This window comes from Heliangelus exortis, chromosome 6, assembly GCF_036169615.1.
Source record: "Heliangelus exortis chromosome 6, bHelExo1.hap1, whole genome shotgun sequence".
Taxonomy (NCBI): Eukaryota; Metazoa; Chordata; class Aves; order Apodiformes; family Trochilidae; genus Heliangelus; species Heliangelus exortis.
The window spans coordinates 34,412,237-34,425,097 of NC_092427.1; the positions used below are offsets into that span (position 1 = coordinate 34,412,237).

The following is a 12,861-nucleotide window of genomic DNA, read 5'->3' on the forward strand; positions in this document are numbered from 1 at the left end:
AAAACTAAAGAAGAGTTAAAAATAAAATGCATATCTTGCTGAACTTTATGGCATTTTAATATTATCTTTGGGATTTGTGTCATCCTACCCACCATGCCTGCCAATAGTGAATAGTATTCCCAATCCTAACTACTCAAAGATCATGGCTCAGGCCCCCAAAATCAAGCACTGCAGGAATGTTCCTTTCTAAAGGAAAAAGGCAGACATCTGTCTACCTGTCAAATTCTCTTCTCCTTTTCCCCTGCCACCAGGAGTTTTTATACTCACTGGAAAACCTAAAAAAAAAAAAAAAAAAAAAAAAAAAAGAAAAACCCAACCCAAAAAAATGGAAGAAAACCCCAAACCACCCCCAAAAATCTGACATATGGAGAGATTTCAAAGACACTGTGTTACTGCCAGTTTTAGGGGAAAACAGTGACTGTGAAGAGGGAAAGGAGATTACTTCTCCCTGAGGAGAAGGCAAATGGAGCCCAACCATTACCCATCCTTTTTGGCAGCCTCTGATCAGCCAACTGGCTTGTTCTTCTCCACCATTAGTCAGCATGCTGATAGCTCTGGACCATCTAGAGTTTGTCATCCCTCACTGGGCCAGCAGCCCAGGAAAAACAGATAGGGAGCAGGGTGGGATTTGAGCTTGTTTTGGGGGTGGACCAAGTGGAGATGGAAGGGAACCAGGACATTTCTGAGAAAAGGGAGAGAGCTACAGGAGTATGAAGGAGGCAGGGAAGGAGAGGGAGAGGGGTTATAACCCTGCCAGAATTCTAAGGTAGCTTTTCAACTGCTCCCTTACAGCCTGGAGAACCAGGAGCTTCCCTTTGGGGTTTTTTTCCTTTTTTTTTTTTTTCTTTTCCTGTGAAATGGTTCCTAGAATTGACTCACCTCAGAAGGCAGAACTTGAAGAAAGAATCAGGTGCTGTGAAATGCACTGAACATCTGGGTTTGCTGTTTACACTGCTGTCAGGTCAGGTCCCACCTCAGAACCAGCTGGCTTCTTTCCCTGGTTTGTGCTGTCAGGAAGACAGCACATTCCCCTGGAGCTGCTGAGGAAGATACTCTTTGAGTCATCTTTTCTCACACTCTTATCAGCATAAAGCCCACTTTCCAGAAGAGCATGTTGGAACGGATAGAAAATTCCATTTAAAATATTTTGGGGGGCTGGATTCATCTCTCACTTAGCTGCAGTAATGCTGGGAATAATGTTTGTCAAGTCATTTTAGTTGGAACAGTTAAACTTGAAGGGAAAAATTAAGTTATATAATTAAAATGCAGTAGAGTTTGGTTTTTTAAGTGCTTAACTATGAGCTCTGCTGTCTTGACACACACCAGGTGCTTGCTGCTAGACCCCTGAATTCAAGATAAAATACATTACTTTGAACCCCAAAGCAAACATAAGGACATTTCTTAGAAAGTAATCCTGCAATAACAATAATTCCATGGAATCATTGCCACCATAACATTATGTAAACTCAACCTGCAGCAAGGCAAAAGTAACCACATTTTAAATCAAACTTATTACCAGGAACTATGAAAACTGTAACTAATACGAATTTTTGCTCTGTAAGCAACACCCTAACCCAGTTTGTCCATTGCTTCCTTTTTTCCTACAGAAGTAATTAGCTATAACTTTCTAATCATTGTTCATTCCAGCTACTGGAAAATTTATTTCTTCATTTTGATGGTGTGGACATTCAAATCCTTTGATTACCAAATGAAAAAAAGAGAAATAAGTTCATCTTGTTTTCACCAGCTTTGAGTTGCAGGTATTGGAGAGCTCCCCCACGGTGTAGTTGGGTTTAGTGTCTGCAGTTTGAATGCCAGGACAAAGCATCACCCTGGCTGGCAGATGATTTCTTCAACCCAGGAGCTACAGGAGACAGTGGTGAGTCCTACCTGGTAAGGAGCTTCCCAAAGCCTGGGAGCATGCAAGGCATAAACTGGGAGAAACAGGAAATACTGGTGGCAAACTGGTGCTGCAGCCATCCCAGCCCTTGCTGCACCTCTCAGCTTGGCCAAGAGATCATAGAATTGGCTGGGTTGGAAGGGACCTCAGAGCTCATCAAGTCCAACCCTTGATCCACTCCCGCTGCAGTTCCCAGCCCATGGCACTGAGTGCCACATCCAGGCTCTTTTTAAATGTCTCCAGGGATGGAGAATCCACCCCTTCCCTGGGCAGCCCATTCCAATGGCTGATCACCCTCTCCAGAAAGAAATTCTTTCTCGTGTCCAACCTAAACCTCCCCTGGCACAACTTGAGACCTCTTGTGCCCTCTTGTCTTGCTGAGAGTTGCCTGGGAAAAGAGCCCAACCCCCCCCTGGCTCCAACCTCCTTTCAGGGAGTTGTAGAGAGTGATGAGGTCTCCCCTGAGCCTCCTCTTCTCCAGCCTCAACACCCCCAGCTCCCTCAGCCCTTCCTCACAGGACTTGTGCTGGATCCCTTCCCAGCCTCCTTGCTCTTCTCTGGACCTGCTCCAGCACCTCAATCTCCTTCCTGAGCTGAGGGGCCCAGAACTGGACACAGGACTCAAGCTGTGGCCTCCCCAGAGCTGAGCACAGGGTCAGAATCCCTTCCCTGGACCTGCTGGCCACGCTGTTCCTGAGCCAGCCCAGGATGCCATTGGCCTTCTTGGCCACCTGGGCACACTGCTGGCTCATGTTCAGCTTCCTGGCAATCCAGATGCTGCTGGATGTAGGTTTTGGGGAGGTAGAATGTAGAGAATTCAGAGAGGGTTCCTTCCCATCAGCTTCTGCCTGAACCTTGCCCTTCCAGTCATCTCCTTTCTGCCCACACCTCTTGTGCTGCCCTCTGCAACTGCACAGGCACTTTTGTCCCTCCTACATATTCCAGTACCTGTTAATTCATGTTGCTCCAGATCCACTACTGGAAATGAACTTTAGAAACAGACAGGGAATTATATTCCCATTAGGCTCATTAAAAACATTTAAGGAAGGATGTAATTATAGTAAAAGCTGCCAGTTGTTCTGAGTTCTCCTGTGTTCAGGATTCCATTCTGCAGCCTTCACTATGGCATCTAATTACTGATCTTATAATAAATCTTACTGTTAAATACCTCTTTAATTCTCAAGGCTCGACCCTTGTTACAGGATGCTCTTTTCTTAGACTTGTAGCTTGTATACTTTTACCCAGAATTCCTGACATTAATCTTCAATGTCTTTTAAAACAGACATGAGCTGCTGCATCATGGATGAGAAACCTGGAATTCCCCTCAGGAGCTGCTACCATACATGGACAGCTTTCATTTCTGCATTGGCACAACCAAAGCATTTAAAAAAAAAAAAAAAAAGAAAAAAAAAAAAGAAAAAAATATTACTAGGTACGAGATTACTTTTTTTTTTTTTTTTTCTCTAAGGCCCAATTCTTTTCCAGAGGGATTTTCTGCTCTGAAGGTTTCTGATTTGGTATGAGTGGCCTGTCCTCTGCTGGGTTGTCGGGGAATGGCATCTGCTGGGAAATGACAGGGGCTGGCCAGAGCTTGGGAGGGTATTTTTCCTTGGTTTTCCTTTCTTTACTTTCGTTTTATTTTTATTTTATTTTATTTTATTTTATTTTATTTTATTTTATTTTATTTTATTTTATTTTATTTTATTTTATTTTATTTTATTTTATTTTATTTTATGAATGATGGGGTAAAAGTTAAAAGCTATTCTGACAGATCCAGAAAAGCTCAATTTTGCAAAATGCAGTGAATGTGCCTCCTCTTGATCTCGCCCAGTGCCATAATGGACTGAATTAATTAACTTTTCTGATCAGAAGGTAGCTCTACGTGGGACAGGTTTCTCTCTTCACCTGGAATTATCCCTTTGCTGCTCTCCCTGTGGCCTCTGTGCTTCCTTTGCTTTGCTCCTACTCCATGGTTTTGTTTCTACTGAATACAGACCCAGGCTGGATGGGAACAGCCTGTAATAGCTTCTCCCAGCTTGGCTGTGAGTAAAAGCACAGTAATATCATGATATAGAGGGGTAGGAATAGCTTCCCCTGCCCTTTCTACTTCTGATTCTTGCAGGCAGAGAAGTGGCTGGCTCAGAAGTGCAGTTTTGTGAAACTCAGAATTTGGGACAATGCATTGAACTCCAATGATTAAAATAAACCAGGTTGGGACTGCAAGCCCAGCAAACCATTCCAGCAGGGTGTGCAATGACAAAGCATTCACTGAACTCCTTTTTTAGTGTAGGACATCATCAGTCACACTGTAGGATTTCTGCTAATAGCTTAGTGTCATTATTTCACAACAAAAGAGATTAAAACCAGATAGCAGTGCTATGTCCTGGCTGCTCCTGCACCTCCTGGGATCAGGCAGTCATACACTGTGCACTGATTTCTGCAAACACTCCAAAGGTGTTGTTCTCAGGTTTTTATGTAGTGTTCAGAACCATATGTAAGTGTTATAACCACAAATAATTCAAAAAAAGTCAAGACAGCTCCAGAGGTTGTCAGCCACTTCTTGTGGAATACTTTAAGGACTGTCTACTCAGGATGACTGTAAGAATTTTTAGGTGTGTTAAATTCAATTAACATTTTGTTAAATTAATCTTTTGTTAAGTTCTGTTAACATTTTGTTAAATTCAGTTAACATTTTGTTAAATTAATATCTTGTTAAATTCAGTTAACATTTTGTTAAATTAACATTTTGTTAAATTCTGTTAACATTTTTAGGAAGCTACTTGAAACTTAAAGGATTATTTTTCAGACTGGGAGGGGCAGAGTGTTGCAAATCCATTCTGTGAGAAGGGAGAGAAATGTAACAAGGTGGTTTTGTCCATGCAAAAAACTTTTCAAAAATGTTCACTAATGAAGAGACAGTAAAGAGCAGTTTTCCCTTTACAAGGTGGTAGTTTCCTACATCATAGCAGCACAGAACTGATGGAGGGGTGTAATGATTTTTCCTATTTGCAGAGCCAGTTTGGGAACACATGGATTGCAGTGGTGTTCATGTAGCAGATCTCCTGTCATTGGTCCAAGCAAGCAGAAGGAATAAAAAAAAATCATGGGACAGCTTCTCCTTTCTGCCATGTGCTGATCTAGGGTCAGTTTTAGGCTAATTTGAAGCAAGAGAATGAAACATTCTCAAAGAAGTCAAATTCAGATCCACAGTCACCCAGAAGGTCTTTGAATCCAGTGCCTCCTCAGCAAAGGAGTTGTTTAATCAAGCTTAGAGCTGGGTTACCTGATTTAACCCTGGGGTTAAAAGTGCTGGTAATGTAAATTTTCATGAACCAGGTAGGAAAAAATAAAATAGAACTAATGTGCTGGTTTTATGGCTGATCAACATCTTAAAGCTTCCAATGTAATTTAGTAACACCTGTGTATAATGGCAAAAAGCTGGCACAAAAGGCTGCAGGTTTTGATGAAGCTGCTTCTATTATAGACACCAAAGAACCAGGTGACATCTGTGAAAAAACTGGTACAGGGTAACACAGAGACAGAAAATCACATAAGCTGCTTTAGGCTTTTTAGAGAACAAGGAGCAGACCTGAGACTGAGTAAAACTTGTTGCTGATTTTGATCCTCATTTGGAGGAGCAAAAACATTTGTAATAAATGAGGTACCTTTGGAGGGTTGTCACATAATTGATGTAACTGCTCAAAGGTGTTGGGGCATCCAAGGGAAGAAGAAACACAGCTTATACTCCCTCTCCTTTTATATATTTATATGGGGGGGCTTCTTGGGGGGGAGGGTTAATTTTTTAATTTTTTTTTATTTGTTGATCAATCCCTGCTGCTGTAGTGAAGATGTTTTGGATTTATGAGCTCCATTAGGAAGCATCCCATAAGAGCATCAGCTGTAGCCAAGGGGCCTGGACTGGCTGCAGCATCAGCTCTGCTGCCCTTTCCTCTTGAGAATGGTCTGCAGTTCCAGTTTTTCACAATTTAAAGGCTGATCCTTTAAAAATTGACAAGTTTGCCTTTGGTTTGCTGTGTGGTTGGTTTGGTTGGTTTTTTCATTGCTTTCTTGGGGCTTGCAAGCTTTTCTTTCCCAACACCACACTAACTAATTCCTGTGAAACAAGGATAAATCATAAAAGAATTGACCCTTTGGGGTGTTGTTTTTTTTTTTCCTTCATCAACAGCTTTTCAAACTCCCTCTATCATGCTGCAAATACATAAAACCACTTAGGAATTAACTCTTGTAGCAGAGCCTGATGTTGTATCCACTGCCCTATCCTCATGGAAATGATGTAAAGATTTTGTGTTCTTTATTGACTCTGCAAATAATTGAAATAATTTGCAAAACCTAATTCAAACCTGAAATATTACAGTGGGGTTTATTTCAGAGTTTTGCTTTAAGTTGTTCTGGCATAATGAAAGTTGGAGTAGGCACATTCCTATTAATGAAGACAAGAGAATGGCTTTTAGTGAGTGGGTCTGAAAGATTAATAGAAAAAAATATTGCTAGGATACACAGATTAATAGATAGAGAGTTATTTGTATGCTACTGGTGTTGTGGTAACTACACAAAGCCTTTTTTTATGTCAAGTGAGCTTTAGGGACTCAAAATATCCTGCAACAAATCTAAAGAGCTTCAAGCAGTGGTTCATGACTGATTCTGAAGCCTTTAAAAGTAAGAAAAAAGGGGGTTTGCTGCATGCAACAGCCAAGCTTATGATCAATTAAAAATATGGCAGTTTGACCAAACCTTTAAGGCTTTCTTAATACTGATTAAAAGAAATGGATAATACAATATAAATGGAAGTAAAACTGACCATTTCAAATTACTTTGTTATACTTTCTAGAAATTATCCAAGTATCTCAACATTAAGGAATTAAGCATTTTGTAATTTTGTGCAAAGCTTCTAGAACAAAGAAAAATGAATGAATAGCTACTGAACTCTGCAGTTACCTGCTCTGCTAATTCTAAAGGATGCCTGATGTCTCTACTGATTTATGGCACCAACTCTAAGAAAGCAGAGTGGTAAATTTTAGCATCCCATTAGGAACCTGTTAGAAAGAAATTGCTTCAGTAGGTCCTAAACTGTTTAAAATACTCTGTGTATATGTAGTTACAGTGTGTATGCACATATATATAGGTTGTAAGCAGACATTTAACCAAAAGAGCAGGTTCTCTGCTCAAAAGCTTGCTCATTATTCTTTGCTATGAGGGCACAGACCTTCCCTTTCATCAGGCAGTAGCTAGGAGGACCCTCATTCCAGAACTGTGCTATCCATTTCTTATAAGAGATAAGGTGTGTCAAAATAATGAGAAGGAATTAATTATTTCAGCAGGGATTTGGAATTGTATGAAATGTGTATTTGCTGTTCATCAAAAAAGAGTGTTGCACTTGGAAATACTAATTATTTAGTGACAGATGCAGCTTCTTGTACTTTGGGTGAAGATTTAGTCTCAGCTGATATTGATTTAAATTAATAATTGAATCTAGGAATCAGCCATCAAATTAACAGCTCATTCTCTGAGTCTTATTACACAGGCTTAAATTAATTTTCTGTCTCAGCACTACTGAAGTGTAATAAAAAATAGAACCCTGATAGTTTTGTAGCCTGTCCTGAGAGTGATATTAAACACATAAATAAGCAGCTTTTGAAAGGATATTATTTGGTAACACCTTAGAAAGCCCTGCCAGGCCAGGAAGATGCTCTGTGTTTTAAGAAGCTCTTTGGACTGTCTCAAGATGTGTGAGCCCAGAGTGGGCAATGCAGCACAAATACAAACTCAGGGGATCTCTATAGTACCAGCAACTGCTCAGCAAAGGATTTTATTTTTATTTTCTGGAGAGAATCTGATCTCCTCTGTTAGGAAGGTAGCTTCCTGGCATTGGTCACTGGGACTGATGGAACTCCTGACACAAGGAGGAACATCTGATTTAGGATTGTGGTGGCCTGGCAAAACTTTCCCCCTTTTTCATAAAAAAAAAAATCATCTGGTGGCCTGGGGTTTGTTTTTCTTTCTCTTCAGCTTTCTCACAGCATGGTCCCTGTGGAGTTTTGGTTTTAATCCAATAAGAAAAGTAGACAGCACAGAGGAACACACAACAGGAGCATCCCTACTGTCAGGAGTCTATGGAGAGACCTACAGGTAAGTCTGGGAGAACAGTGGCTCCTCTTCTCCCAGCCACAAATCCTGGTGATGGTGAACACATATTTCTCAATCTTCCAGCAAAGCACTGTGCCTGAGGCATGTTAAATTAATTTAATTTAATTTGGAGGAGGAGGTCAGAGTTCCTCCTGGGACAAGATGCACACCTTGGGAGCAGCTTTCCTCACCTTTGCTTTTTTTTCCTTCCCCAGAACCACAAAGTGATGGTGAAGGCAGGGAAGGGGGTGAGGAGCTGGAACCAGTTTGCCCCAGTGTTCTGACACTGCCTCATTTCTCCTGGTGTTGAAGGTGAGTTTGGAGACTTGGCTAAGGAATTTCTTTGGGGTTATGTTACCTGCACTGGTTGGGTTCCTTCCTGCAGCAAAGTTGAAATGTCCAGCACAGCTGGCATCCAAATTTTATGTTCACAAATTCCCATAGATAAAATAGTGCAGGTTTGAGGGCCTGGCTCAGGGGTTTTGGGGAAAAAACCTCTTTTGGAGTTCTGCAAATGATCAGAAACAAAGCAGGTGTTGCAACAGAGAGCCACAAGAAAACATGAATTGGGTTAATAAGTAGTAATCAATAAAGATGCTAATGGGGCTTGGGACAATGCTTATGCCAGAGGAGCTGCACACCTCCAGAGTTTTGCATCCCTGGAACAAAATCAGCCACAGCCCAATTATCCAGGTTATTTTCCTTCTAATTTAACAGCTTTCTCTGCATTTGTAAAGATACTATGCAAATATATTTTAAATATCTCAATGGTGACTCTTGGGGTTATATTCTTGGATCCAAATCCAGCCATTCAGCATCCTAAGCATTAACATGCAGTCACTTTGTGTTTCTGTGCTTACTGTTAGGCAGTTCCTTTACATTTATGGGCATCTTTTTTCATCACATTCATGTGGCTTTACCCAGAGGTGTAAGGGGAAATGTGGCTCTAGGGAATGCAAACTCTGCTTCTTGAATCCTTGTTACCCCACTTGTCTTTGCATTCTCTCTGGTTTTCTCCAATTTTTTTTGTTTTCTGGTGAAACTGGCAATAAGCTGCATGTTCTGTGAAATATGTCCTTTTCTGTTAATTGTATAATAATAAAGAATGTCCTTTTCTGCTGGTTAACTAATAATCCACTGCTTTAGCAGTGATATCAGACATAATATTCATGTTTTTAATATATTACCAGGTCCTTCAAATCTCCTGTGAAGTTCTTTTTCTTTACCATGATTCTGGGCTCTTGGAAGTTGTATGATCCTCAAGGAATGACATTAAGCCTGCAAAATAATCTGCCACCTCACAGCTCCTCACCTTGAGCCCTGCTGGGGGCTGGCTTCACCCATCAAGAATCCTTCTCTAAGCCTGAAGAGGTGCAGTGCAGCAAACCCAGGCCTTCTGCATCCATTAGAGGGGCAGCATCTCCTGGGGACTGACTATGAATTAGGTAAAGATGTTTTTCTTATTATCTGGGATTATCTCTGGGATTCCCTTCCCCCTCTTTCCTTCCCCCTCTTTCCTTCCCCCTCTTTCCTTCCCCCTCTTTCCTTCCCCCTCTTTCCTTCCCCCTCTTTCCTTCCCCCTCTTTCTCTCCCCCTCTTTCTCTCCCCCTCTTTCTCTCCCCCCTCTTTCTCTCCCCCCTCTTTCTCTCCCCCCTCTTTCTCTCCCCCCTCTTTCTCTCCCCCCTCTTTCTCTCCCCCCTCTTTCTCTCCCCCCTCTTTCTCTCCCCCCTCTTTCTCTCCCCCCTCTTTCTCTCCCCCCTCTTTCTCTCCCCCCTCTTTCTCTCCCCCCTCTTTCTCTCCCCCCTCTATCTCTCCCCCCCTCTATCTCTCCCCCTTTTCCTCTCCCCCCTCTTCCTCTCCCCCCTCTTCCTCTCCCCCCTCTTCCTCTCCCCCCTCTTCCTCTCCCCCCTCTTCCTCTCCCCCTTTTCCTCTCCCCCCTTTTCCTCTCCCCCCTCTTCCTCTCCCCCCTTTCTTTTCCCCTCTTTTTTCCCCCCTATTTCTTTTCCCCCCCTTTCTTTTCCCCCTTTTTTTTCCTCTTTTTTTCCCCCTTTTCTTTTCCCCCTCTCCTTTCCACAATCCATTGTACTTTTTCTGTAAGAAATAGAAAATGGCCATTTCTTGTTTGCCTCCACTATTCCATGCATAACTTTAAATATTTGTCACATTCTTTCTTTTCTTTAGTAAATAACTCCACTTCCCAACATTAGTCTTTGAGCCCTCTGTCATTTTTGTTTCCCCTTCTCTGGGATTTCCTTGTGAGGAGTTTAAGATGCAGTAATCAACAATATCCTGCAAATGTCTAAAAAATTTCAGGCAAGGTAACATACAGATTATACAGCTGCAGGAAACTATAGTTGCCTTGCATTTACCCATTCTCCACACCAGTATTTGTAAGTTATAAAAAAGTGAGTTATTTGTAAGTTATTTGTAAGTTATTTGTAAGTTATTTGTAAGTTATTTGTAAGTTATTTGTAAGTTATTTGTAAGTTATTTGTAAGTTATTTGTAAGTTATAGAAAACACCTGAAGGTTGAACAGAAGTCTTGAATTGAGCTATTCCCTGGGGTACTCTCTTGAAGTAATACTTAATTTTTTAAAGTGTAATACACAGAAAACACTATAAGTTTTGCAAATATTTCAGATCTTCCTCCTGGCTGACTGGATACTCAGGAATCCCAACTGAACAGTTTGCTCCCCAGGTCAGTTTGACTGGAAAGCAGAATGAAATTAATTTTCCAAGAGTGCTTCCAGTTTAGTCCTGGTCAAACCTCCTGAGAACTGCAGCTCATAAGAGCAAGGCTGAATTGTTCCACTTTGGGTGCTCCTGGCTACTTCCATGACACAGAAGGTTCTTATGTGTGAAAAGAAATGTTCACAGTTTAAATTTGCCTAAACAATGAGTTGGAATATTAGATTAAAAATCATGTAGCAGGTTTGAACAGTGCACATCAGGGGCACAGAGGTGGTAATTCCAACACTAAATATTGTACCTGTGGAGTCCCTCAAGTGTAATTTAACAGTGAGTAAGAACCCAACATTTCTCAAAGGGGAGATTGTATCCCATGCATTTTGATTTTCTGAAGGAGATCTTAAACTTACCTTTCCTTACAAAGCAAAAATCAGTAGAATTTAATATTTTTACTCCTCTCCTGTGGTGTTTATAGTTAATTGCCTATGATACTTCCTGCAGCACAGCTAAGACTTCAGTAACTAAGTCAGAATAAATTAACTTTCCATCTGCTCTATGCAGGAGTGTGGGAGTGGCAGAAGTCTATTCAAAGGAAAAGAGGAATGAAGTGTCAGAGCCTAAACAAACAGACCTTGAGCACTTGGCTAACACTCAGTGACAACTCTGACAAGTGGCTGGGAATCTCCCAAAATGTCTTCTCCTTCCTGCTGTAGAGCTGAGCCTTTTGGGGTCTTGTTTTTGGGGATGAGGGTGGGGTCTGGGTGCTCTCCCAAATTCATCACCACACCCATGTAAACATCTCTAACACCATCAATTCCAACCAAGAAGCACCAAGTCTTACTTCTGGTTTTCTACAAAGGTTTTTCTTCCTTTCTACAGGAAGGTTTTTCTTCCTTTCTTTCTTCCATGAATTCCAACCAGGAAGCACTAAGTCTTACTTCTGATTTTATACAAAGGTTTTTCTTCCTTTCTACAGGAAGGTTTTTCTTCCTTTCTTCCTTTCTTTCTTCCATGAATTCCAACCAGGAAGCACTAAGTCTTGCTTCTGATTTTCTACAAAGGTTTTTCTTCCTTTCTACAGAGAAGCTGTGTCAGTATCCAAAGAGATGCAAATGGTTTCTGACAAAATTCTTTGTTCATGTCTAGAATTCTGACAGGCAAATGCAGAGATTTTTATAGCTTGAAGTCACTTTCAAAGGATGAAATGAAAATACTAAATTTAAAGCATAGTAAAGATTGCAAAAAGGCACAGTGCAAGCTGAAGGGACAAAATCTTGTAATATCATTCTCTAACAAGAACATACACAAAGCCATTAGTAAATAAAAACCTGGCAAAATGTATCACCAAAGACAAAACATTCCAAAGGTAAGGTTATCAAAATCCTTTGAAAATGAATTAAGGGATCCTATGGACTTCTAAAAGCTGTGTGGATGAAGCCTGAAGAGAAGTCAATTCTTGACTTTAAATTCCAATGGCCTTTGCCCTTTTGCATCAAGCAGAAGCTTCTTCCAAAAATAATTTCCTAAATGCAAATGACCTGTTATAGCACTTATTCCTTGGGGTATAATGTTAGAAGCAGAAGTGAACCTTAAATTAGTTGAAGAACACACATGAAACTTGCAACTTCTAATAATAGTGAAGCAAGTCTTCCATATGTTGTTATAAATTTCAGCCCCAGATGATTAACATGGCTCACAGGCTACTCTTGTAAGATGATAGAAGAGATATTTTTGCTGCCTCTCCTGAGAGGTCTAATGTTTCAAAATTATTTCCAAACAAGCATCTTCCAAGCAAGAGATGTTTCTCTCATTTTTTTCCTCACCTTAATAAAAAGGTAGTAAAGATTCTCTTCTGAACTGTGGCATTATGTGAACATCAAACAAATATCATGAGAACAGGATGTGCTAACAGTATATCTGTGAAATAATGTTCTTTTCAGTAATACAAGCCATTAATTTATTATCAGTGTCATTATGTTTGAGTTACTGCATATTGTAAGTGCAGAGGGAATCTCAGAAGCCAATTCAACAGATCTGTCTTCATTCAAAGGTATTTCTGTTTATGGCAGGCTTATATCTAGATTATTTTAAATCAATTCTGTCAGAAGACTTGAAAAAAAAAAAAAAAC

The 12,861-nt window shown here is 40.7% G+C and overlaps 2 long non-coding RNA genes across 5 annotated transcripts in view; one reads left to right on the forward strand and one right to left on the reverse strand.

Moving 5' to 3' along the window:
• The window catches only part of LOC139797852 (uncharacterized), a 23,936-nt gene continuing 11,075 nt past the window's right edge, over positions 1 to 12,861 (reverse strand). For 2 of the 4 annotated variants that reach the window (XR_011726597.1, XR_011726594.1), the window contains exons 5-6: positions 880 to 1,040; positions 1 to 275 (exon numbers count right to left, since the gene is read on the reverse strand). This is a non-coding gene — a long non-coding RNA (uncharacterized lncRNA). The remainder of the gene's footprint in view (positions 276 to 879; positions 1,041 to 12,861) is intronic. The other 2 variants (XR_011726596.1, XR_011726595.1) reach the window with 2 other exon arrangements.
• The window catches only part of LOC139797853 (uncharacterized), a 10,654-nt gene continuing 4,660 nt past the window's right edge, over positions 6,868 to 12,861 (forward strand). The window contains exons 1-2 of the long non-coding RNA XR_011726598.1: positions 6,868 to 8,047; positions 8,260 to 8,356. This is a non-coding gene — a long non-coding RNA (uncharacterized lncRNA). The remainder of the gene's footprint in view (positions 8,048 to 8,259; positions 8,357 to 12,861) is intronic.